Source organism: Aethalodelphis obliquidens, unplaced genomic scaffold (genome assembly GCF_003676395.1).
Source record: "Aethalodelphis obliquidens isolate GAN/ISIS:26980383/991018 unplaced genomic scaffold, ASM367639v1 scaffold17, whole genome shotgun sequence".
NCBI lineage: Eukaryota > Metazoa > Chordata > Mammalia > Artiodactyla > Delphinidae > Aethalodelphis > Aethalodelphis obliquidens.
In genome coordinates this window covers 19,966,179-19,990,132 of record NW_020837961.1, presented here as the reverse complement: position 1 = coordinate 19,990,132, position 23,954 = coordinate 19,966,179, and the positions used below count along the sequence as shown (strand labels likewise).

General features: G+C 44.2%; 1 pseudogene; it reads left to right on the top strand.

Annotated features, from left to right (window-relative positions):
• The window catches only part of LOC113626009 (transmembrane 9 superfamily member 1-like), a 74,435-nt pseudogene extending 55,927 nt beyond the window's left edge, over positions 1-18,508 (top strand).
• Positions 18,509-23,954: the final 5,446 nt, after the last annotated feature.

Sequence of the window (23,954 nt, the reverse complement as noted above, 5' to 3'; positions counted from 1 at the left end):
CTGAAATCATAACAGTTACCCTGAAGTTCCTCATAATGAAGTATGTTTTCAAAGCGTTGGCGTTATTAATTTGATCAGCAAAGCCTTCTCACCAGGTCAGTGTTTACTGCATTTGACCCAGAAGGGAAAGAAAGGCATCTGTCTCAACCCCACACAAGGTAGGAGAAACTGTCAAGAGCTATCGCTGCCTGGAATCACAGCATTCTTCTCATTTGAAGCTCCTGAGGTGAAGGCCTTATTATATCCTTCATAGGACTGCGAGGGAAATCAGTCAGAGAAACTGTTTTAAAAGGTTCTAAACTACTGCTAGAGAATAGTGTAGTCACCGGGAACCAAGACAGCAATTAGGCAAGTGAAAAAATGCCATCATTTTGACTGAATTCTGTTACACGATGGCAAACATCTGGTCAAATCAATCAATGGAGTTAAGCAAGTTGTTTGTCATTCATGGGGGTGGAAAGGGGAGAAGTACCATGAAGTGATGGGTTAGATTTTCCACCAAGTGGTCATCCCAAAGACGCAGCTTAAAACCTTAAGCAGTTTTTGGCTTTTTTGTGAATGATAATAAATGGTTTAATTAGAGAATCGAGTGCTAAATCCTGAAAAATACATCTTGTGAAATTGTTTCTGTGTCCCTGTAGCCGGAATATCTCAGGCTTCACTGGTCTGTGACCGCAAATGGGATTTCATCAATATTAATATCCAAATCTCCATGACCCACAGCCTCCACCAGCTTGACATCCAAATTCCCCTCCCTTGAGTGTATTAGGAAATCCCCAGGGTGTGTATTTATAGTGTCCCTAAAGTTGTAAGCTTCTCTGAGAGGGGATCTCAGCCCTGACCCCAGAAGAGCCCCTCCATGCTAGTGGCTGCGCAGAGCCACTGCCCCACTGGGCGTCCCTGGGGCTGGAACAGCTCTGAAACTCCGAGCAGAAGACTAGCTCCTCTCGCTGGTGAAGTCAGAACATTCCCTGGTTACATTCAATTACGGGGTTGACAACACAAGGGTCCTTGAGCCTCAGAATGTCATAAGCCTTAGTCACAAGCCCTTTCAATTCAGGCACAAAGCCCTTTTCTCCCCCAGGGGATGAAGTCGTGCTGCCTGGGTGGGAAGCAGTTCTGGAAAGGCAGTTCAGCCCTTTACAGTGAGTGGTCCTCAAGGTCAGTAAGGACGTGTGTTCCCCAGAAGGCTCCTCAGCCCTTGGGGAGTCAGAGATTGTGAACAGCCTGATGGGAGAAAAGGCTATTGCCTCACCGTCCTCACCAGGACCATCTGAGTCTCCACTCTGTCCCCAGCCGAGACACTTCTTTAGAAAGATTTTTTTTAAGGATTGGAAATGTTCTGTCCTCTCAAATGATTAGCCTGGTAGACTGTTTCCAATTCCAGCAAAAGACAGAAATTGTTGGGGAAATAGGAACAGTTAGAGCCCTTTGGAAGAGAGATCTATCCCATGGCTACTCTGCAGACCCACGTACCCTTGTACCTGACAGAAAATCCTCAGTTTGCTCAGGGTGGGGCTGGGGACACCACGGAATTGTCCCAGCCTGGACCCAGTCTCCCAGAACCAAGGAAAGAGAGGGACTCCTTAAGAGGAGATCAGAAGTACTTCTTTCGGACTACCCTGGTGGTGCAGTGGTTAAGAATCAGCCTGCCAATGCAGGGGACAGGGGTTTGAGCTCTGGTCTGGGAAGATCCCACGTGCCGCGGAGCAACTAAGTCCATGCGCTACAACTACTGAGCCCGTGTGCTGCAACTACTGAAGCCTGCACACCTAGAGCCCGTGCTCCGCAACCGCAACAAGAAACCCACGCACAGCAACGAAGAGTAGCCCCTGCTCGCAGAAACTAGAGAAAGCCCGCAGCGCAGCAATGGAGACCCAACACAGCCAAAAATATATAATAAAAATAAATAAATGTATTGAAAAAAGAAAAGAAAAAAAAGTACTTCTTTCTCTACCCCAGTTCGCTCAGAGTTTGTTGGTTTATCTTGCTTAGCGAAAAGGATTCAGCATCTGGAACTTGTGAACAAAGGATCAGATTTATAATAGTAGTGGTAACAGGAAGAAATCGAATTACTTTGAGTGTTTACTATGTGCTAGGCATTGTGCTAAGCATTATATATTTGTACTATAAAATATTATTTATATGTATGCACACACATATAATCTTATTTAATCCATACCCCAAGTTTCTGATGTAGATTTTGTATCCCCATTTTACAGAGAAGTAAATTGAGGCTCAAAACGTTTCCATTAACAAGGCCACAGAATCCAGGAGCCCAACCCAGTATAACTCCAAAGCCTGAGCTTTGAACACAATACTCTATTGATTCTTAACATTCAGATGTAAAAAATCACCCCAAACACCCTCTGAAATCAGAAAAGCCCTTCACAAAACACAATTTTATTGACGGTTTCCTTTGGACATCATTACAGTGAATTTGATTTGTGTTCCAGAAAGACTACTGTGAGAAAGGGGGAAAAAAAAAACAACAAAAAAAGCACATCCTGGGTCAGATCCTCCTGAGTTGTGTGATGCTGAGAGGCTTCGGGAGATCTGGCTCCCCTGCAGCCTCCCTAACTGTGGAACCATGAAGTTGCTGGGTGTGTAACACTGGAAGAGCTATACGTATATGGGCAGGCTCTTCCCAGGAGTCCCCAGGCCTCAGTTTCACTTGATCAGGGACTGTGGATCCTCAGAAAAGTTATGGCACCCCCCAGGGTTTCCTCACCGCCACGTCTGGAAGGCCAGGAGAAATGTGGCTGGTGTATTACTATTCTCCACCTCCAGCCCCTCCAGCCCCTCCAGCCCCTCTAGCCCAGAGGGAATGAATGTGCCTGGGATGGGGCAAGCCTGTTTCGAGGGAGCTGTAAGTTCCTGAGAAAGAGTCTTAAGTCACCAGAGGATGCTACTTGTTATTATTTCAGAAACCAAGGAGTTTTGTCTCCCAGGCCATCACTCTGGTTCTATTCACCACCAATCAATTTCACTAAAGATGAGCACAGAAATGAAAAATAAAATGGCCATTAAAAGTTTTATTACAGTACATGTCCAGTGGCTATTTTTAAATAGAATCCCTTTGAAATTTTATTCTTGACATTTTTTTTTCCTCAACTGATTAGGACTGTGTGGTAGATTAAGTGAAATTTCACTTTAGAATTATGTTGCTTTTTAACTGCCCCCCCCAAAATGAGGTATTCGTTTTAACTCTTCTCATCCAAAAGGAACATCAAATTCAGGTCTGGATAAAAGAAATTGTGACAATTTCCTCCTTTTCTTCAACATAATTATATATGACTTTTAAAAAAATCGGTTCAATTATTAATCTGCAAAAAATGAGACAGATAATGAAAACTGAGATGGCACCTGAAACTCATCAGCACATGGACAGCAATCCTTGTAGGAACTGTAGATCAAAGCTTTGTGATAAAATGCACCGACAGATCCAATTCATTTACATCCCATTTTGTAAGACACTGAGTAGAAGAGCTAGTGTCACAATTTCATTATCCCCATCCCTCATGCATATTGCATTATGAATTAATGTAGCGATGCAAAGTTGAAAGCAACCTTAAAGGGGAAAACATGAGGCTCAGAGCAGCTTACTCTAAGGTGCATCACACTGTCAACTAAAATTTACCATCATTGTGTTATCTCACTCTCTTGCCATAACCTAATGACATCAGAGGCATTGAATCTGGAAACTGAAGTGACAGGACCTGCCTCTGTGCTGCATATAATACTTAGGAGAACTAAGCAACTGGAAAGAGAACCTGCCCCTTGGGGAATGGGCAGCCAATGAGAGAGTGCTTTGATGATGTAATATCTTTTCTCCCTGGTGAGTCCTTGGTTAAATGGAAACAAAGATAACAATAATGTACTCCAGGGGTTTGTAAATTCCTTCTGCCTGAACAACTCCTGGCATTCTGTACACATCTCACTGATCTCAGGAGGTGGGCTCCCGACTTAGGGAACCGCCAAGATTTCAAATGAGCCCAAAGCAACAGATGGACATAGCTGCCTCAGAACAACATGACTCTCTCTGTCCCTAGGGTTTGCTAGTCTCGCTGGGTCGGGTGAACATTGTCCTGGACTGTTTTCCAGCACCACCCAGCCACTCTCCAGTTCTCAGTGGACACGAATTGACTGTCCTACAAATTTAACTCAGTGCTGCACTCTTTACCTGGAGGTGGCCTCATATCCCACGGGGCTCAGGGCTGAAGTCCCACAGTCCCCACTTCAGACACCAGTCACAAGTCCAGGTTGTCACCTGTGCTTCTGACCAACTCGCTGTAAACAGGAAGTTCCCACGACTCCCTCCTCAGGTTCGAGTCATTTGCTAGTGCTGCTCACAGAACTCAGAAAACATTAACTTACATTTGTCAGTTTACTGTAGTGGATATTTATAAAGGATACAGATGAACAGCCACATGAAGAGGTACATAGGGTGAGGTCCAGAAGGGTTCTGAATACAGAAACTTCTGTCCCTGGGGACCAGGGTGCACCACCTTCCTGGCACATGGATGCATTCACCAATCCAGAAACTCATCAAATTTCATTGTTTGAGAGTTTTAATAGGGCTTATCTGTGGCGTCACCCCGTCCCCTTCCCAGCCTGTGAGTGGGGCTGAAAGTTCCAACCTTCTAATCACTTGGTCTTTCTGGTGACCAGCCCCATCTGAGGGGATCTAGGGGTCCCACCTTAAGTCACCTCATTAACGTAAACTCAGATGTGCTCAAAAGGGGGCTCCTTATGAAGAACAAAAGACACTCCTGTCACTCAGGAAATTCCAAGGGTTTGAGGAGTTCTGTGCCAGGAACCAGGGAGAAAGTCCAGATATACTTATTATACCCCAGTGGGCACCATCTGCAATTTTCAGTGATGGCAGACAAGGACCGTTCCAGCTAAGAGAGGGTAGTGACCCTCCTGGGGTGCGGACGGGCTCCAAGGTGGCGCCCTAGCATCTGATCTCACTGCCTCCAGTCTCTCCCACCTGATCTATGCAAGACTCATTCCATAAAAGCACATCTCTGACCATATCTTTCTCCTGCTCAAAATAAAGTCCTGGCATCACTGCAATCTTGTCTTTCCAGGTTTATTTCCAACTGCTCTCTCCCCACACCCCATGCTCCAGCCTAGCCCAACTCTTCCCTCATCCACGCCTGTGCTCGACCACCTCTGAGCCTTTTCCATACCTCTGCCTGCCATGCTGTCCTCTCTTGTGCCTGTCCAAATCCTATCCAGTTTCTATGCAAAACCATCCTCAGTACTTGTCCAAGCCACTAATTCCTCTTCAGGAGAAAACTTTCTTTAGCTGAAAGATATAAGAGGTTCAGGGTCTGGTGTAGTAGTCCTCAAACATTTTTGCTTGTGTATGCGTCAAATAATTTTTTATAAGTCGGTGTGTTCCCTCACAGATTTTTTTTTTAATTTTTAAAAATATTTATTTATTTATTTAGGCTGCTCATGGATTATATTTGTGGCACACAGGATCTTTTAGTTGCAGCATGCGGGCTCTTAGTTGTGGCATGCAGACTTCTTTTTTTTTTTAATTAATTTTTTATTGGAGTACAATGTTGTGTTAGCTTCTACTACACAGCAAAGTGAATCAACCATACATATACATATATCCCCTCCCTTTTGGATTTCTCTCCCATTTAGGATACCACAGTGCATTAGTTGCGGCATGATTCTTAGTTGTGGCACACTGACTTCTTAGTTGCAGCATGTGAACTCTTAGTTGCAGCATGAATGCGGGATCTAGTTCCCCGACCAGGGATCGAACCCGGGCCCCTGCATTGGGAGTGTGGAGTCTTACTCACTGGACCACCAGGGAAGTACCTCACACATTTTAAATTGACATTAAAATTTTTCTATTACAAGTTTAAGTAACTGCAAAGGCAGCAACTGATGGCACAGTGGTCCTCACACTTGTGTAGGCATCAGAATCACCTGGAGGGCAGGTGAAAACACAGATTGCTGGGGCCCGTCCTCAGAGTTTCTGATTCAATAAGTTTCAGGTGGGGCTTGGGAATTTGCATTTCTGTAAAGTTACCAGGTGATCCCAGTGCTAAGGCTCAGGAACCACACTTTGAGAACTACTGTTCTGCTGTGTTGTAAATATTGACATCTTAAAATAAAACCGTCATATCACTCCTTTAAATACATCCAGTGGAATCTAAAAGTGGCAGCAATTTGAGAGCCAACATCATCCAATTTTTAAAAATACAAGAATAAGCTCTTCTTGACAATTGGAAATTTCATGTTGCTCCTTTTTCTCCTTGAGCTTTTATTTCCATCCTATTTCCTCCATTGAATTTTATGCTAATGTAATATATTTTATTCTTAAAAGTATTCTATTGATCACTCTTTTGCATATCTGTCATAAACGTATGCACAGAAGTTGAAATTGAAATTTATTTAAATTTCCTGTAACTACTAGGCTCTGAGTTTTTAAAATTTTTATTTTGGATTAAGTTAGTATTACAATTATTAGTAATATACAATTGAACAAAACAACATATATATATTTATTAAAGGTGAAAAGTGAAATTTTATTGGAAATGTAGCTCTTAATAAGATGGGACTTTTCAAAACTAGTTCTTTTTTTTTAATTAACATTACTTATTGCTAGAATGACACAGGCTTCTATATGAATTCTATTCCAATTTTTATTTTTTATAGACACAGCACCAAAGAATATTGTTGACATGAAAATGGAATGAATTATGTAACTGCAATTTTACTTAATTCTCTGAATGCCTTCCAAGTTATAGACCAACAATCTCATAGTGATCTAACATCTAGAATTATTTTTTATGACCTACCAGCTAAAAATGTGATTAGGTCTCCTTCAATACAGTTGAAAGCAAAAAATTAGAAACCACCTGGCTTGCAAAAGTGTTTGTTACCAAATATTTGAGCCATTCTCTTTTTCAGTATTGACACCATTATTTCAAATTGTCCCTTTCTTTGCTGCACTGGAGGTTTTGTTTTATTTGTTTGTGATGTTTTGCTTTTTTAATTATCTAGGACAGGGGTTGACAAACTAAGGTCATCTGGTGCTGACCAAATTCTGCCCATCTTGTTTCTGTATAGCCCTCAAGCTAAGAATGGTTTTTACATTTTTAAAGGATTGTAACACACACACACACACACACACACACACACACACACACAGAGACGAACATTCAAAGAGACAGTGTGTGGCCCACAGATCATGAAATATCTGCTATACGACCCTTTACAGGCAAATCTAGGACAAAGCAGCCTGGTAAGGGTCAGGAGGGTAACTACACACCTTAATTGTACAGTGCAGACTGGCCTTTGTGAAAGGATCTACTGTGATGCTGGATTCTTAAGATGATCAATTTTAGAAGAGGACAAATGGTGCATTCGAATCTGCAAATGATTCCCTATCTATTGCTGCATAACAAACTACCCAAAACTTGGTAGCTTAAACCAAGAACAGTCATTTACTTTGCTCACAGATCTGTAACTTGGGTAGGGCTGACAGGGGAAAGCTCGCCTCTGCTCCACGTGACTTAGCTAAGGGCTGGGGGATGGGTTTCCAAGACAACACATGGATGTCAAGTTGTCCATGGCTGTCAGCTGGGAGCTCAGGCGGGGCTGAGGCTGCAGGCTTCATATCCTGTGCAGCGGGCCTGACTGCTCTCCTTAGAAAGGCCTACTGGCAAGGCTGGTCCTTGACTAGTATTTGGGAATTTGGATTTGGGGAGGGTGCTCACCTCCCTAACTGATAAGAGTGGCTCTCTGTGCTTAAATTGTTTATACAAACAATGTGGTTTATGCTAAATACCAGCCTCCTTCTGGGGGTCTAGAATCTTGGGACATGCTAGGCAGAGGGTGCCTACATGACCAGCCCACCATAAAAACCTCGGGCACTTTGTCTCTTAGCCCTCCTGTGTAGATGCCATTTCACACACGTGGTCACAGCTCGTTGCTGGAGGAATTCAGCGCGCCCTGTGTGACTCCACAGGGAGAGGACACCAGAGACTTGTACCTGTTTCTCCTGACTTTGCCTCGCACACCTTTTCCCTTCGCTTATTTGGCACTGTATCCGCTCATATAATAAACCTTAGTCGCGAGCACAACCATATGCTGAGTTCTGTGAGACCTCATAGTGAATCATCAAACCCGGGGGCGGCCTTGGGACCCCCGACACAGTTCCTCTTCGTGTGGGCCCCTCCATGAGGTCTGGACCTCCTCATAGCACGGTGGCTGGGTTCCAAAAACAAGTATCCCGAGAGAAGGGTCCAGGTGGACCTCACCTCAGAAGTCACGTGGCATCACTTCTGCCCATTCTATTAGTTGAGATGTTCATAAAGACCCACCCAGGTTCAAGGGGAAGATACACAGACTCCTCCTTCTGATGGGGGTGTGGCAAGTTTCCAGAAAAGGATGTGGATGGAAATACTGTTTAAGCCATTTTTGGAAAATAAAATCAACCATACCCTTAAGAGCTCCTGCACCTACATTCCCTTTGATATGTCTCTGAATACCTTCGGGATAGGTTTCTCAGTTTGAGACCACTGGTACCGTGAATAAAAACATCGGCTTTTGAGTCAGAAAGACCGGATTTGAATCCTGGCTCTGTCACTTCCTGCCAAGAGAGCAATGCCCATTAGCCATTACCAAGCATGCATACTCCTTAAAGTGCTAAGGGTTTAGGAACGGTTGCTTGAGGCCCAGAGTCCAGCTGTGAAACTCTGAGAATTTACTAATTTACTCATTCAACAAATATTTATTGAGTGTCTTTTATGAGTTGGCACTGTGTGCGTGCTAGATGGTCAATGCTCAGCAAAATTGACCCAGTCCTCGTGGACCTTACAGAAGAGGAAAGAAACGAGTCAAATGATCACACAAATGAGTAACGACACGCTGTGTGAAGCTCCGTGAGAGGACAGCCCAAGGCGCTAACTCCACCAGAATATAAGCTCCACGAGAGTTTTGAGTATTTTGTTCTCTGATGTATCCCTACCGCCTAGAAGGTGGCCTGGCGTATATAAAGCGTTGCATAAATATTTGTCAAATGAGTGAGTGCATGAATGAATGGATGAATGAAAGCTATGAGGTTGCTTCTTGAAGGGTTAGTGTAAATTCTTTCAGGAAGTGCTATATTGGCTGATGTTAAAGATCAACTCCACTTTCTTAGCTCAAATTCTAGTGAATGAATTTGTATTACCCCAACTCTCAAGAGACTAATTTATGCACCAGGATATACTTTTTATTTTTGTAGTGGGAGACATACCTGATTTAGTATTTCTCTAGGAAGCACCCAAAAAAACTCCAAGGGAAACTATCTTTGGTATTACTACAATTCTGCTGAGTTGAGCAGTAGTTAGAGACCTCTCGGGGAGCCAAAGTAATTATCAGAAGGCTAATATAGAAGAACCTGGGATCAGTAAAAAGGAAACTACATAGGTTTAAAGGACATTCACACAAGTCACCCATACAACTTACATAAAACCACTTTCCTACTAGGCACACCCCTGTGTGGATCAAATTCTCCCCTCTCTTGGTGGTGCTGAAGAACACAGCAAGTCACATTGTTAGAATTATTCCTTTTCCTAGATTCCAAGCTAGGAACTAGACCTACATGAAAGGCCAGGGCCCTATTTTTTTGCTTTGAGCTGTCTGTGAACCTATTCTCATCAAGGCAGCTGTCTTCTTGAGTTTGTGCCAATTTTACCTGCCTCCTAGTTCCTGGCATCCTTTGAAATCAAAAGTCTATTGAAGGGGCTTCCCTGGTGGTGCAGTGGTTGAGAGTTCGCCTGCCGATGCAGGGGACACGGGTTTGTGCCCCGGTCCGGGAAGATCCCACATGCCGCGGAGCGGCTGGGCCCGTGAGCCATGGCCGCTGAGCCTGCGCGACCGGAGCCTGTGCTCCACAACGGGAGAGGCCACAGCAGTGAGAGGCCCGCATACAGCAAAAAAAAAAAAAAAAAAAAAGTCTATTGAAGGTATTTGTTGGTGTAGGGGAGCAAAATTCACCACCCCAAAAATTTCTCTTTGGCATTATTTTGAGCTGAACACAATCAAGGCCCAAAAGACTCAGGAAGAACCTTTGATCTTCCCCCTAACTGCCTAAAGGATGGAGATAGAGGACCAGTTCCTGGAAGGGAGCCTTCACCATAGGTAAATATTGTATGAACTAGGTGTGCAGACAGGGAGGAACCTGGCAAGGTCTGTTTGTTAAAATTCCTCTCCATGTCTTGTTATCTCTGCATGGCCCAGCAAACATTTGTTCACCAAACATTTGCTTTTCCATCTCCATGTCAATTTCCTTCCTCCCCCTTTGAGATCCCAAACCACCACTGCCAACATCCTCTTTTGTCTTTAACTGAGGATGGTCTTTAAGGTGAGGGTTTCGGTCGTTTTGGCGAGTTACTCACTTCTGGGTCTCTCCCTTGTATGCATGTTATTAAACTTTTGTTTGATTTTCTCCTGTTCATCCACCTCGTGTCAAATTAATTCTTAGACCAGCCAAAGGAACCTAGAAGCGTAGAGGAATATTTCTTCCTCCCTGACATATACCTCTTATAGGAAGTCCTCCGAGCCTCCATCTGCTGTCTCTGGGTAATGTATCTATTTCTGTATGGACGTGCATGTGTTTCTGTGTGGCTCTCCGTGCATCCGCGTTTAGGTACACCAGCAAAGTCTTGTGCTTTACTTCACAAGCCCAGTGAGGCCATTCACCTCACTGTTTTAGCACATCGCCCAGCGAGGATGCATCCTTATACATAGCTGGGTGTTGAGAGTATATACACATATTTGCTATCACAAGTCCTCCGGGGACACTTGGAGGACTGCTGGCTCCCCTGAAGTGAGAATCTGCTTAAACCAGATGACAGGGGAGTCAAGGGGGAATCTAGAAGACTAGGCCCTGCTCGGACCCCGGAGAATCTGTTATTTGCTGAGCCAGGAGAAAAGAAAGGAATGAGTTAATGTGAGTGCTGGCAAGTCTCAGAAGAGTATTTTGCTCACAAAAACTGAAAATAGCATGTCAAAGTAGGACATTTGAGCCTTATGGAAAAGAATTAAAGAGTATTTTGTAGCAAAATGCTGTTAGGAAGGTAGGGAATCTCTACAGACCCATGTGGGTCTGTAGCACTATGGATCCAAAGGGTCATTTTTAGCTCATGAAACATAATAAAGTTAATTTCCTAAAAATGAAGATTTCCCCCACCTGCCTTTGTTATACGGGTGTTCTTAGTCACAGTCTACCATGTCACCAGTAGGACAACAAATTATTTTCTTTAAGCAGCGGTGCTGTGGAACTCTCACAGACACTAGAGCTCCCAATAATTTTCCTGTGAGATCTGGGAAATCGTGTCAACAGAGCAGCAGGGAAAGAATGAGAAGCTGCGGTTACCTTGAATGTTCTGGACTCAGGACCTCAGAGGTCAAGGTATTGGGCTTCCTGAAACACCACCGCCAGCCCTGCCCTTCCTTCCCTCCTCCCTCTGAGACTGGGCTTTGCATTCTCAAGAGTGCTGAATGCGTCTTGAGTTGAACCTTTCCTTAAAAAAAAAAAAACCCTAAAAACATTTTCATCACCATGTATGAATTGCCTCTCACGACATAGTCATGTTACATCAGAGCTACTGCTTATCCACACGGTGCTTGCAGACACATTGGAAAAGGCATCCCTTACACTTTATCTTCATCTATTAAAAAAGTTGTCTTAACATACTGATTTTTTTAAAAAATAAGACCCTTTTGCGCCAGCTGCAGGAAAATTATCTGTGATGTCTAGGATGTGAATGGAGCCCTTTTAGAGTTAAAACCACAGGCCTGAAAACCAAACAATTTGATTCAAACTCTAGCTCTGCCTCTTCCAGCATATTGCTGAACTTTTCTGAGCACTAGGTTTCTCCTGTTTGTAAAATGGGGATAATATACCTGACAGTCAAGCTCGTTATGGGGATTAAATGAAATGCTGTGTATAAAGCACTTAGTATGATGCTCACCAAACAGTATGGGTTGGGTACTTCCCTGGTGGTGCAGTGGTTAAGAATCCGCCTGCCAGTGCAGGGGACACGGGTTCGGGCCCTGGTCCGGGAAGATCCCACATGCCACGGAGCAACTAACCCCGGGCGCCATAACTACTGAGCCTGAGCTCTAGAGCCCGTGAGCCACAACCACTGAGCCCGCGCGCCTAGAGCCCGTGCTCCGCAACAAGAAAAGCCACCGCAATGAGAAGCCCGCACGCCGCAAGGAAGAGTAACCCTCGCTCACCGCAACTAGAGAAAGCCCACACAGCAGCAAAGACCCAACGCAGCCAAAAATAAATAAATAAACTTATTTTAAAAATAACAAAACAGTATGGGTTGTACAAAAAGGACAGGAACACACATATTAACAGCACACATGGTGTTAATTAAAAATAGGATATCAGGGGGAAACTTAAAAGCATAGAAGTAACGAGTGTTGGTGGGTCTCTGAGGTCCCATCGTGCCCCAGAGAGGTGTGTGGGACTCAGCATACGAGGCAGACACATCATGGAAAGATCCCAGGAGAGGTGTTCCATGCCTTTAGTGCTCTACACACATTTAGAGAAAGAAGCACGGGAACATCTAGGTAATTCTGTAGTAATGGAGCTTCCTGAGCCATGAAACAGACAGCCATGTTAGAATGGGGAAGCTCCCAGGCTCCGCCTCCAGCATCAGGCTCTTCCTCCCTTTTTAAAAAAAATTTATTTATTTTATTTATTTATTTTTGTCTGTGTTTGGTCTTCGCTGCTGCACGCGGGCTTTCTCTAGTTCCAGTGAGCAGGGGCTACTCTTCCTGGCAGTGTGCGGGCTTCTCACTGTGGTGGCTTCTCTTGTTATGGAGCACGGGCTCTAGGCATGCAGGCTTCAGTAGTTGTGGCACGCGGGCTCAGTAGTTGCAGCTCGCGGGCTCTAGAGCGCAGGCTCAGTAGTTGTGGCTCACAGGCTTAGTTGCTCCACGGCATGTGGGATCTTCCCGGACCAGGGCTCGAACCCACATCCCCTGCATTGGCAGGCAGATTGTTAACCACCGTGCCACCAGGGAAGTCCCAGGCTCTTTCTTCCTTAGTTAACTCTGACCAACTGAGCTGGCTTCTTGCTACAAAAAGGGGAGGAAATGAGCTGCCACGGCCATGTGATTTTCTTTCCTCTGAAAGCATCACACAAGAAAACATGTGAGGAATCAAGCATTTGCTGCCCATGGCAAGGGTTGAACTCAGCTTTTCCAGTTTCTAAGGCCAGAGAGCTTTCCACTTCGCCGTATTGCTTCCACTAACAAGTCAGCCTAGAAATCATTCAGAGTGCAATTGAAACTAATTCCAAATCTCTTAGAGTCATAAATTGAAAAGGACATGAGAGATAATATAATTCAATCCGACATTTGCAGACAAAAGTGAGACTCAAAATGGGCATTTATTAGGTTACCAGTATGAAGTGGCAGAGTCAGGCTTGAACCTTCATCTTCCAAATCCCATTTCCTCCTAAACTGCAATAAAGTGCAATGTAAACTTGTTTAGCACACAAGTCACATAGATCCTATTAAAAAGGGCTTTGTGGCTTTAATGTACAAAGTTTGAGGAAAAGACAACAGCTTCCAGAGTAAACTGAGAGAGTAGCAGAGCCAAAGATGATTGATTCATTTTGTTCAAACCCTTGGAACCTCCTAAATAAGAAAGGAAAGCTAGATAATTTAGCAAATAATGATCAAGAGAACACTACTTATTAACATCTATGAGATGTAGTCAAAGATTTATTCAGAGGAAAAGTCATAATCTTAAAACCTTTTTAGCTTAAGAATGAATATGAAGGAAGCGACTATTCAAGAAGACTAAAAAAAGAATAACTTTTAAAATCTAAGGAAAATAGAATTTAAAATGAAAGCAGAATATGATGATGTTGAAAACAAAGTCAGTGGAATTGATTGTTGGGAGACAGTGCTCCCATGGGTGGCTTGCATTTCTGCACATCTCAGGAGCAGACACACTGACTACTTTTGTCCTAGACTTATCTTTTCAAGGAGGTTTGTGTAGCAAACAGCTTGGGAAGCTAGAGAGAGTACCCCTACCTGGAGCCAAGGGCAGGCATTCTTACTTTCCTTATGAAAGAGTTGAGTTTGCTAAGCTTAGGATTCGGATTCCTCTCCTCCAACCTACTACGTGAGAAAGCATCACGCGGCCTCCATGGCAAGGACCTGTGGGAAGTGGCAAAAATGCTGATACTCTAGCTGTCTTGGACCTGGGAGGCTTGCATGCTCTACCAACAGACTAACTAACCTGTTAGCTTGCAAGTAGGATAAAATCTCAGACCCTTTGCAGGTCTTCATATCGATAAAGAAATCCAGAGCTGGTTCATCACAGAAAGGAGAAAACAGCTACAATAATAAATAATCCACTAAGTTAGTCTAATCAAGGAAAAAGGGGAAAAATACAAATAAAGTTAGGAATTAGAAACTGGATTAACACACACATATAGGAAACTATAATTCTCTTTTTTTTTAACTTTATTTATTGAGATGTATTTGACATATAACATCATATTAGTTTCAGGTGTAAAATAATGATAATGACTTGATATTTGTATGTAAGAAATTAAAATTCTTGTAAAAGAATCATTTGTACAAATATGTATTCCTATTTTCAAAGTCTGAGTGAAATGGATCGTTTTTGAGGAAAATATAAAATATCAAAATTCATTCAAAAAGAAGCAGGAAACTTAAAACAGGCCCATCTCATACCAGAAATTGAGAAGCCAAAGCCAAAGTCTTGGTCTACTTAGCAGATCAGCCATGTTCTCCCAGGACTTGTCTGCTTGCTTTTTCCTGGCCATCGATCAAAGGTGGATACCTCAGCCGGCAAGGCCGGTGTGTGTCTCTGGCTGGAGTTGAAAGTGGAGGTGAAATCTGCCAGTCTTGACTCCAAACATTACGATGTGATAAAATGACCTAACAAGTAACACTTTTTTCACTGGAGAAAGGGGTGGGGGGGGGAGGGAATAATTTTTATTAAATAATATACACACATATTTCTTATGAACCCTATCCTTTAAATCTTATGCCATTTTCTTTATTTATAAAATAATACCTTTGCCCTGGAAATGCCGGCTCAGAAGTGACTGATTTTGATTGGACAAGGACAGTAAGATCACCAGAAAGAGTCTTTGGGTGCATGTCAGTGCCTTTCTTGGGTTCAATCTGCTACCATGTACGATGGCCCTTGCCCGGACACTCCACTCACTACAATAAAGCAGTGGTTCTCCAACCCGCAGCATCAGCATTACCCAAAAACTTGTTAGAAATGCACTTTCTCAAGCCCCATCCCAGATCTACTGATTCACAAACTCTGGGGGTGGTACCCAGGAGTCTGTGTTTCAACAAGCCCCTCCCCTCTGGGTGATTCTGATGCACAGACAAGTTTGAGAAGTGCTGTAATAGACCTCATTCAAGTCATCAAATTTAGCATCTATCAGAGCCCACTTCCTGTTGGTTGCATCAAAACGACTCAGAAGGAAAAAATTCCACTCTTTTGCAGCCCCCCTCTCGCTATAAATAGTGAACACTTGCTTACCAGCAGCTGGAGTTCCGGCCCATCCTTGTCGGAGCTCTCCATCTCCGTCAGACAGCTGCTGCAGAATACCAATAGCCAAAAGAACAAGGATATTCAGCTGTGCTGGGGGAAAATACGACCATCTTTTAGGTCTTGCCCAATAAAGTCACAAAGCAGATTTGCAGTAGAAGTTTAGGAAAGGAAGGGTTGCCCCACTTTTTTTTTTTTAATGAGCAAAGTTAAGATGGAACTAATACACAGCTACAGACCCTACTCCTAACTACATGTGAGATTTAAAGAGACAGCAAGATCTAATGCTGAGGCAACAAAACTGAAAGGACCAGAAACCTGAATCCTTTCCCTGTCTCGGTTACTAATTCACCACCTGACCTTGGGAACATTACTTAAGCTTTTAATTCTTTACTATTCCTGTCTGTGAAATATGAGCGATAATAATCCCTCCTCCCCCCATCACAGATTGATGGGGAGATTCATTTCAACCTCCAGAAAAGAAGTTTTTAAGAGAAAAGAGCCACAGGCAGAGATGGCCCTAAGGTACCTCAGGCCAGTCTCACCCACGTCCTCCCAAACTCAGGGAGAAACTGGGGAAGAGCTAGGATTTTAAAGACTCCCTAGCTCATGCACATGAATAACCTGAGCTTCTAACCCAGCACTGACACCCACAAGAAGGAAGACGGGGCCACTCCAGCCCTTGGCTTGTCTCTGATTGGGAGGGTGGGGAGAGGTGTAGGGTGTCTTTTTTTTTTTTTGGTTTTCAAAACACCTTTATGGGAAATGATCTGATTTGATTCTAACTACAGCCTCATGTGGCAGGCAGAGCAGGTACTAGTATTTGCATTTGGTTGATGAAGAAACACACTTGCTCAGAAGTAACTTCAAGATTACATGGATAGTGGATTGCAGAGTTGATATCAGAACCCAGGGCTCCTGACTCGAAGCTTCTCTGTCGGTAATAAGGTCCCAACTATCACTCCTACGTAGTCATTTTCTTCCATTCCTACCTCTCGGCTTTTTTAACTGGCTCCTGTACACTCTACCTAATTTTCCCTGTCATGCTTTTTTCTTCAGCAATTTCTATCTTAGGGCACTTTTCCTTAGTCTACTCCAGACCTTCCTACACCTTTTCCCTCTTTTTCTAGGCCTTCATCCTGTCAAGTCATACTTGCTCATTTCGGAGAATCTCAACATACTAGGCTCTAACCAGTGGTTCTCAACAGGGGGCTTTTTCTTTTTTTTTAATATTTATTTATTTATTTGGCTGCACCGGGTCTTAGTTGCGGCTCGCAGTATCTTAAATTGTGGCATGCAGGATCTAGTTCCCTGACCAGGGATCGAACGTGGGCCCCGTGCATTGGGAGCAAGGGGTCTTAGCCACTGGATCACCGGGACAGTCCCTCAACAGGGGCTTTTGTCTCTCAGAGACATTTGGAGATATGTCTGGAGATATTTTTGATTGTCACCACTGGGGGACGCTACTGACATCTAGTAAGAAGCCAGGGATGGCGCATCGTACAGGGCATAGGACAGCCTCACAACAAGGAATTATCCAGCCCAAAATTTCATTAGTGCTGAGGGTGAAACCCTGCTCTAATCCAATGCCTGGGGAAGCCTTGTCTGACCCCTGGCTTGCTCTCTGTAGGTGGAACGGCTGCGCCAGGCCATAAAGGAACTATACTATTTTGAATTTGTGGTGGACAACTTGCCAAGCTGTGGCTTTGTGGGCTACGTGGAGGAGAGTGGCTTCCTGCCTCACAGCCACAAGGCAGGACTCTGGACCCATTTAGACTTCCACCTAGAATTCCACAGAGACTGGATTATATGTGCCAGAGTCTCAGTGCGGGACGTCAAGCCCCCCAGTTTAGATGGGTTACGACCTCAGAAGTTCCTAGGCCTCACCCACACCTACAGCGTGCGCTGGTCTGAGACGTCAGGTGAGCATTGGAGTGACAGGTGCGTGGCGACGATGGCGGTTTCTTTCCCCAAACACTGGAAATCCGATGGTAGTCCATCATCAATCCCATGGTGCTTGTGCTTTTACTGGTGGGTTTTGTGGCTGTCATTCTCATGCGTGTGCTTTGAAAGGACCTGGCTCGGTACAACTTGGATGAAAAGCCAACCTCTGGAGGTTCTGGTGATGACTTTGACCAAGGTGACAATGGCTAGGAAATGATCTATACAGATGTCTTCCACTTCCCTCCATATCGTGGTCTGCTCTGTGCTGTGCTTGGTGTGGGTGCCCAGTTCCTGGCCCTTGGCACTGGTGAGGTGATAAAAAATTAATCAGGGATTTCTCTCAAGGGGTAGAACTAAGTAGGTGGTTTGTTCAGAAAAAGATCTGCAGATCTTCTCTTCTGTCCAAGGTGAGGGGCAGACCTAAGGGGTGGATGGCTCTAGCAAGGATGTGTATATTCTATTGTGGGTTTTCTAGACAACAGAACTGGAGGATATTGTTTGGATGGAAGCCCTGGGTCTGGGAGAAAGCGGGCTAGCTGATTCCTCTGAAATTGCCAGAAGAGGGTTGGGTGAAACCTGACACAGGCTTTCCACTACCACCCTGCAGGCATTATTGTCATGGCACTGCTGGGCATGTTCAGTGTGCACCATCCTGGGGCCATTAACTCAGCAGCCATCTTGTATGCCCTGACTTGCTGCATCTCTAGCTACATGTCCAGCCACTTCTACTGGCAGATCAGAGGCCAGTGTTGGGTGTGGAACATCATTCTCACCACCAGTCTCTTCTTCGGTGAGGACAGCCCTTTCCCTGGTGGGCCAATTTAGGAACTTAGAACACATCATGGAACCTGCTTCCTCATCCTGGATCTGCCAGTTCGAGGCTGTGCTGACCCGCAGACGACTGAGCACCGGTTGCGAAGGTGCCTTTTCTTAATTGAAGTATAGTTGATTTACAATGTTGTGTTAGTTTCAGGTGTACAGCAAAGGGATTCAGATATATATATATATATATAATATTCTTTATAATATTTTTATAATATATATATTTATAATTTATATATATATTCTTTTTCAGATTCTTTTCCACTACAAGATATTCAATATAGTTCACTGTGCTATACTGTAGGTCCTTGTTGTTTATCGATTTTATGCGTATAGTAGTTTGTATCTGCTAATACCAAACTCCTAATTTATCCCTCCCCACCCTTCCCCTTTGGTAACCATAAGTTTGTTTTCTATGTCTGTGAGTCTATTTCTGTTTTGTAAGTTCATCTGTATCATTATTTTAGATTCCACATATAAGTGATATCAGATGATGTTTGTGGAGGGTGATTTTCATGATTCTCTCTTATCCCATGGCCACCCTGATCAAATGTTTAGAGCCCAAAATAGGGTTAACTGCCTCACAAATGAAAGGTACCTATAGAGAAACTAGGTGGGTTTTTCTAAATCAGAGGGTAAAGATTACATCCCACGTCACCGCCTGGACAATCTCTCCCCCAGCACAAGCCCTTCTAAGAGGTCTGTGCTCCGCCCCACCTCCTTCCATCGGGAGCTTCCTCAGAACCTGTCTTTTCTGTACTCTTTCTTTATGCATTCTTTTTTTAAAAAATAAATAAATATTTATTTATTTATTGTTGTCTGTGTTGGGTCTTCGTTGCTGCGCGCGGACGTCCTCTAGTTGCAGCGAGCAGGGGCTACTCTTCGTTGCGGTATGCGGGCTTCTCATTGCGGTGGCTTCTCTTGTTGCGGTGCACAGGCTTCAGTAGTTCTGGCTCACGGGCTCTAGAGCGCAGGCTCAGTAGTTGTGGCGCCTGGGGTTAGTTGCTCCGCGGCATGTGGGATTTTCCTGGACCAGGGCTTGAACCCATGTCCCCTGCATTGGCAGGCGGATTCTTAACCACTGCACCACCAGGGAAGTCCCCCTTTATGCATTCTGACTGCTCAACACATGTTTATTAAACGAAAGGTAAAAGAAGAGTGAATGGCTTAATTCTTCCCCTTTGAGAGAACGCTCGACACACATTTTATCCTACTTTCGCCTGCTTGGTACAGTCAGCCACGTGCCCTGCATTATCCCCACCGAGGACTGCCTGGGGCCATTGCTTCTCGAGATGTAGGACTTTATCACAATAAGGAGCCTTAGTTGTTGTTCAGACGACCTTCTTTTACGTATTAAACTGAGGCTCAGAGAGAAGATATGACCTGGATAGCTGTTTTGTCTAGAAACTTTGTTGTTAAGGTATTAAGTGATTGAGTGATAATCACTATATCAAAGGGCTTAGAAACCTTCAGAAGCCAAGAATAGATCTGGGATAAAAATAACATCTGGGCATTGTCTTTGAGGCATGAAGAGCGGACTCACGCAGAATTCAGCATTTACCCCTGTGTTAATACAACCCAACCAATTCAGCCACAGTCAAAGAGCGTGAAAGTTTAGAAATAGGGTTGATGCATTTTGGCTCCCACAGACCTGCCTGAGTCCTTTCAAGGGCTAGAGACTGCCCCTTCCAAAGCCCTAGGGGAGAGGGCTTTGGATCCCTCAAGGATCTCTTTTTTTAAAATTGAAGTGTAGTTGATGTACAGTGTTGTGTTAATTTTGGAGGTACAGCAAAGTGATTCAGATATATTATATATATATATTCTTTTTCATATTCTTTTCCATTATGGTTTATTATAAGATACTGAATATAATTCCCTGTGCTATACAGTAGGTCCTTGTTGTTTATCTATTTTATATATAGTAGTTTGTATCTGCTAACCCCAAACTCCTAATGTATCCTTCCTCCACCCCCTTTCCCCTTTGGTAACCATAAGTTTGTTCTCTATGTCTCTGAATCTGTTTCTGTTTTATAAATAAATTAATCTGTGTCATATTTTAGATTCCACATATAAGTGATATGATACGGTGTTTGTCTCTGTCCGACTTAACTTCACTTAGTATGATAATCTCTAGGTCCATCCATGTTGCTGCGAATGGCATTTTTCCTTCTTTTTTATGGCTGAGTAGTATTCCATTATATATACACCATATCTTCTTTATCCATTCATCTGTCGATGGACACTTAGGTTGCTTCTGTGTCTTGGCTATTGTACATAGTACTGCTATGAACATTGGGGTGCATGTTTCTTTTCACATTAGAGTTTTCTCTGGATATATACCCAAGAGTGGGATTGCTGGATCATATGGCAATTCTATTTTTAGTTGTTTTTTTAAAATAAATTTGTTTATTTTATTTATTTTTGGCTATGTTGGGTCTTCATTGCTGTGTGCAGGTTTTCTCTGCAGCAAGCGGGGGGCTACTCTTCATTGCAGTGCGCGGGCTTCTCATTGCAGTAGTTTCCCTTGCTGCGGAGCATGGGCTCTAGGTGCGCGGGCTTCAGTCGTTGTGACACATGGGCTTCAGCAGCTGTGGCTCGCGGGCTCTAGAATACAGGCTCAGTAGTTGTGGCACATGGGCTTAGCTGCTCCGCGACATGTGGGATCTTCCCGGACCAGGGATCGAACCCGTGTCCTCTGCATTGGCAGGTGGATTCTGAACCACTGTGACACCAGGGAAGCCCTATTTTTAGTTTTCTAAGGAACCTCCACACTGTTTTCCATAGTGGCTGCACCAATTTACATTTCCACCAACAGTGTAGGAGGGTCTCTTAATGTATCCCTCAAGGAATACAATCAAGAATTTGATAGCTGTTCTGATCTCGCCTCACGTGTTCTAATCAATGTATGAGGGAGGCCTTGGGTTTTGTCCATCTTAGAGATGAAAAACTTGGGACTTGGGGAGAAGTGCTCAGGTGGACGAGTCATCATCCAGAAAGGAATTCAAAGCTTAAAATGAAGTCCAGGGCTTCCCTGGTGGCGCAGTGGTTGAGAGTCCGCCTGCCGCTGCAGGGGACGCAGGTTCGTGTCCTGGTCCGGGAAGATCCCACATGTCGCTGAGCGGCTGGGCCCGTGAGCCATGGCCGCTGAGCCTGCGCATCCGGAGCCTGTGCTCCGCAACGGGAGAGGCCACAACAGTGAGAGGCCCGCGTACCGCTAAAAAAAAAAAAAAAAAAAAAATGAAGTTCACCCAGCAAGGTAGGCCTAGGTGGAGTTCTAAGGTTCAGAAGCCTGTCCTGTCTTTGTCGGCCCCGCTTTCTCTGCTCCTACATTTTGTCTTACTTTCTTTGTAGATGTTGTGTCCTCAACCTCATGTCTGCCCAACACCCTAGTGTCTGGGGCTTACCCTCTCTGGCCTCACCTCAGGTCCTCTCCAAAGCCAGCTACACTTTTCTACTCGAGGCCTCCCCCTCGATCTCCCCTCCCAACATAACTTGCTTCTCCTGCATTGACACATTTTTGCAAAGTAAAAGGTTGCTAGTTCAGATACAGCAACAAGAGACCAGAAAGGGGAACAGATGGCCAGAGACAGGGCCTCCTCCCTCTGATAACAAAGTCGGGCCATGTTCAATTCATACCACATGGTTTGCTAAAGTGGTATGCTCTCTCTTGGAAGGATATACGCAGAAGGCCTCAAGCAAGACAGAAAAATGTCCCCACAAGTCCCCCAAACATAACTCTTCCATGATCATAGCACCGCCATTCATATACTGTCTACCAGGTATCAGACACCCCAAGTCTCACCCCCATCCTATGAGGTGCTACTACCCCCATGTTACAGATGAGAAAACTGAGGCTCAGAGACATTAGTATGTGGCTAATTGGTGACAGAGCTTGAATGTGAAGCCAGGTCTGCTTGACTCCAACACCTGTGTTCCTAACTTTCCTCTACATTCAGCTTAACTGAGACGGCTGACTCATTCCAAGCGGCACCGAGAGCCAGACAGTGTCCTAACATGTGCAGCTGCATCATACTCCCCTCCCTCCTCTTCTATATCTCAAACTCTCACCTCTGTGGGAACCTGATTTCCTGCCGTTTTTTCTTTCTGCACTGCCCCCGCTCTCTTCGACCTCTCTACCTCTCATGGGTGGTTTCTGATGGAAAGGTGTTGACAGCTCTTTATAACTATCCTTTTAGTTCTCCTTTAAAAAAAAAAGAACTACATTCATATTTTAAAATGTGGAAGCATGGCTCAGTGATATAAAAAATTATGTCAGAACAAAGAACATAAAAGACAGAACCCTTAGAAGGAGACGTATCAACCTGCACAGCCCACTGCAAAGCTACACGACGAATAAATCACAAACGCCTCCGACACCTGCTGTGCCCTGGAAAGGCTCTCTGGAACAAGCATCAGTGAGAGTCTTCGTGCTTACCTTGCAAACCTCACCAGGGTTAAAGCCCTGGCACCATCGGAGAAGAAAGTTGGAGCATGGAGCCAGCCCTTAACTAGGAGTCAGTCAACTACTAAATACTGAGCAAGCATGCAGCGTCAGTCAGCCTCTCTGGGCCTCATCTGGAGAGCTGTTTGTTTGTTTGTTTTTGTTTTTCTGGAGAGCGTTTTTAAGGTCCAGCTCTCCCCTGCCACTCTGAGTGAATATCTCTCAGATGAAGCCTAGGAATTGCTATATTTTAAAATTTCCCTGAGTGATCCCTACCCACGGCCAGATTTGGGAACCACTGAATGAGATGATATCTAAGATACCTTCCAACTCTAAGGACTTATGATAGTTTCCCTTACCCCACTAAGGGCAACTTGATAGCATCACCACATAGCTGGTATTGCCAAGTACATCCCAAATGTCACAGAAAGCAGGGACACTGGTTTCTGTTGCAGAACAGAGACCATGAGGATGGATTTGAATGACCATTTGAAATCAAGACCCAGGGAGGGGCTTGGCTGCCACCCAGAAGAGAATGGGGTTTGGCTCTTATCTGTCTGGATGAAAGGGAGTGGATAGGGCACTGGTAACATGTACTTGACAGAATCCTGCTGGAAAGGGTGACTCCTTTAAACAAGGCAAATTCCTTGCTTTCAAGTTTATTGACAAACACAGCCAACTTAAGAGTTTATGTTTTGTATCTAAATATCCTTGATGAGCAAAATTTCAGTGATAATAACATCTGGTGGGGAAGAGATTTTAGACAGCAAAACGTGAGATGCTAGTTCTTACTTTAGAGAATTTTTTTTTTTTTAATATATCTGGCTGCACAGAGTCTTATTTGTGGCATGCGGGATCCAGTTCCCTGACCAGGAATCAAACCCAGGCCCCCTGCATTGGGAGCGCGGAGTCTTAACCGCTGGGCCACCACGGAAGTCCCTGGAGGCTTTTTTAAAAAACTTCTATTACTGTTATGAGTTGAATTGTGTCTCCAACCACCGCCCCACAAAAAAAAAAAAAAAAAAGATATGCTGGAGTCTGAATTCCGGGACCTTAGAATGTGACATCATTTGGAAACAGGATCTTTGCAGAAGTCAAGTTAAAATGAGGTCATGAGTGTGGGTCGTAATCCAGTGTGGCTGGGTCCTTATAAAAGGAGGA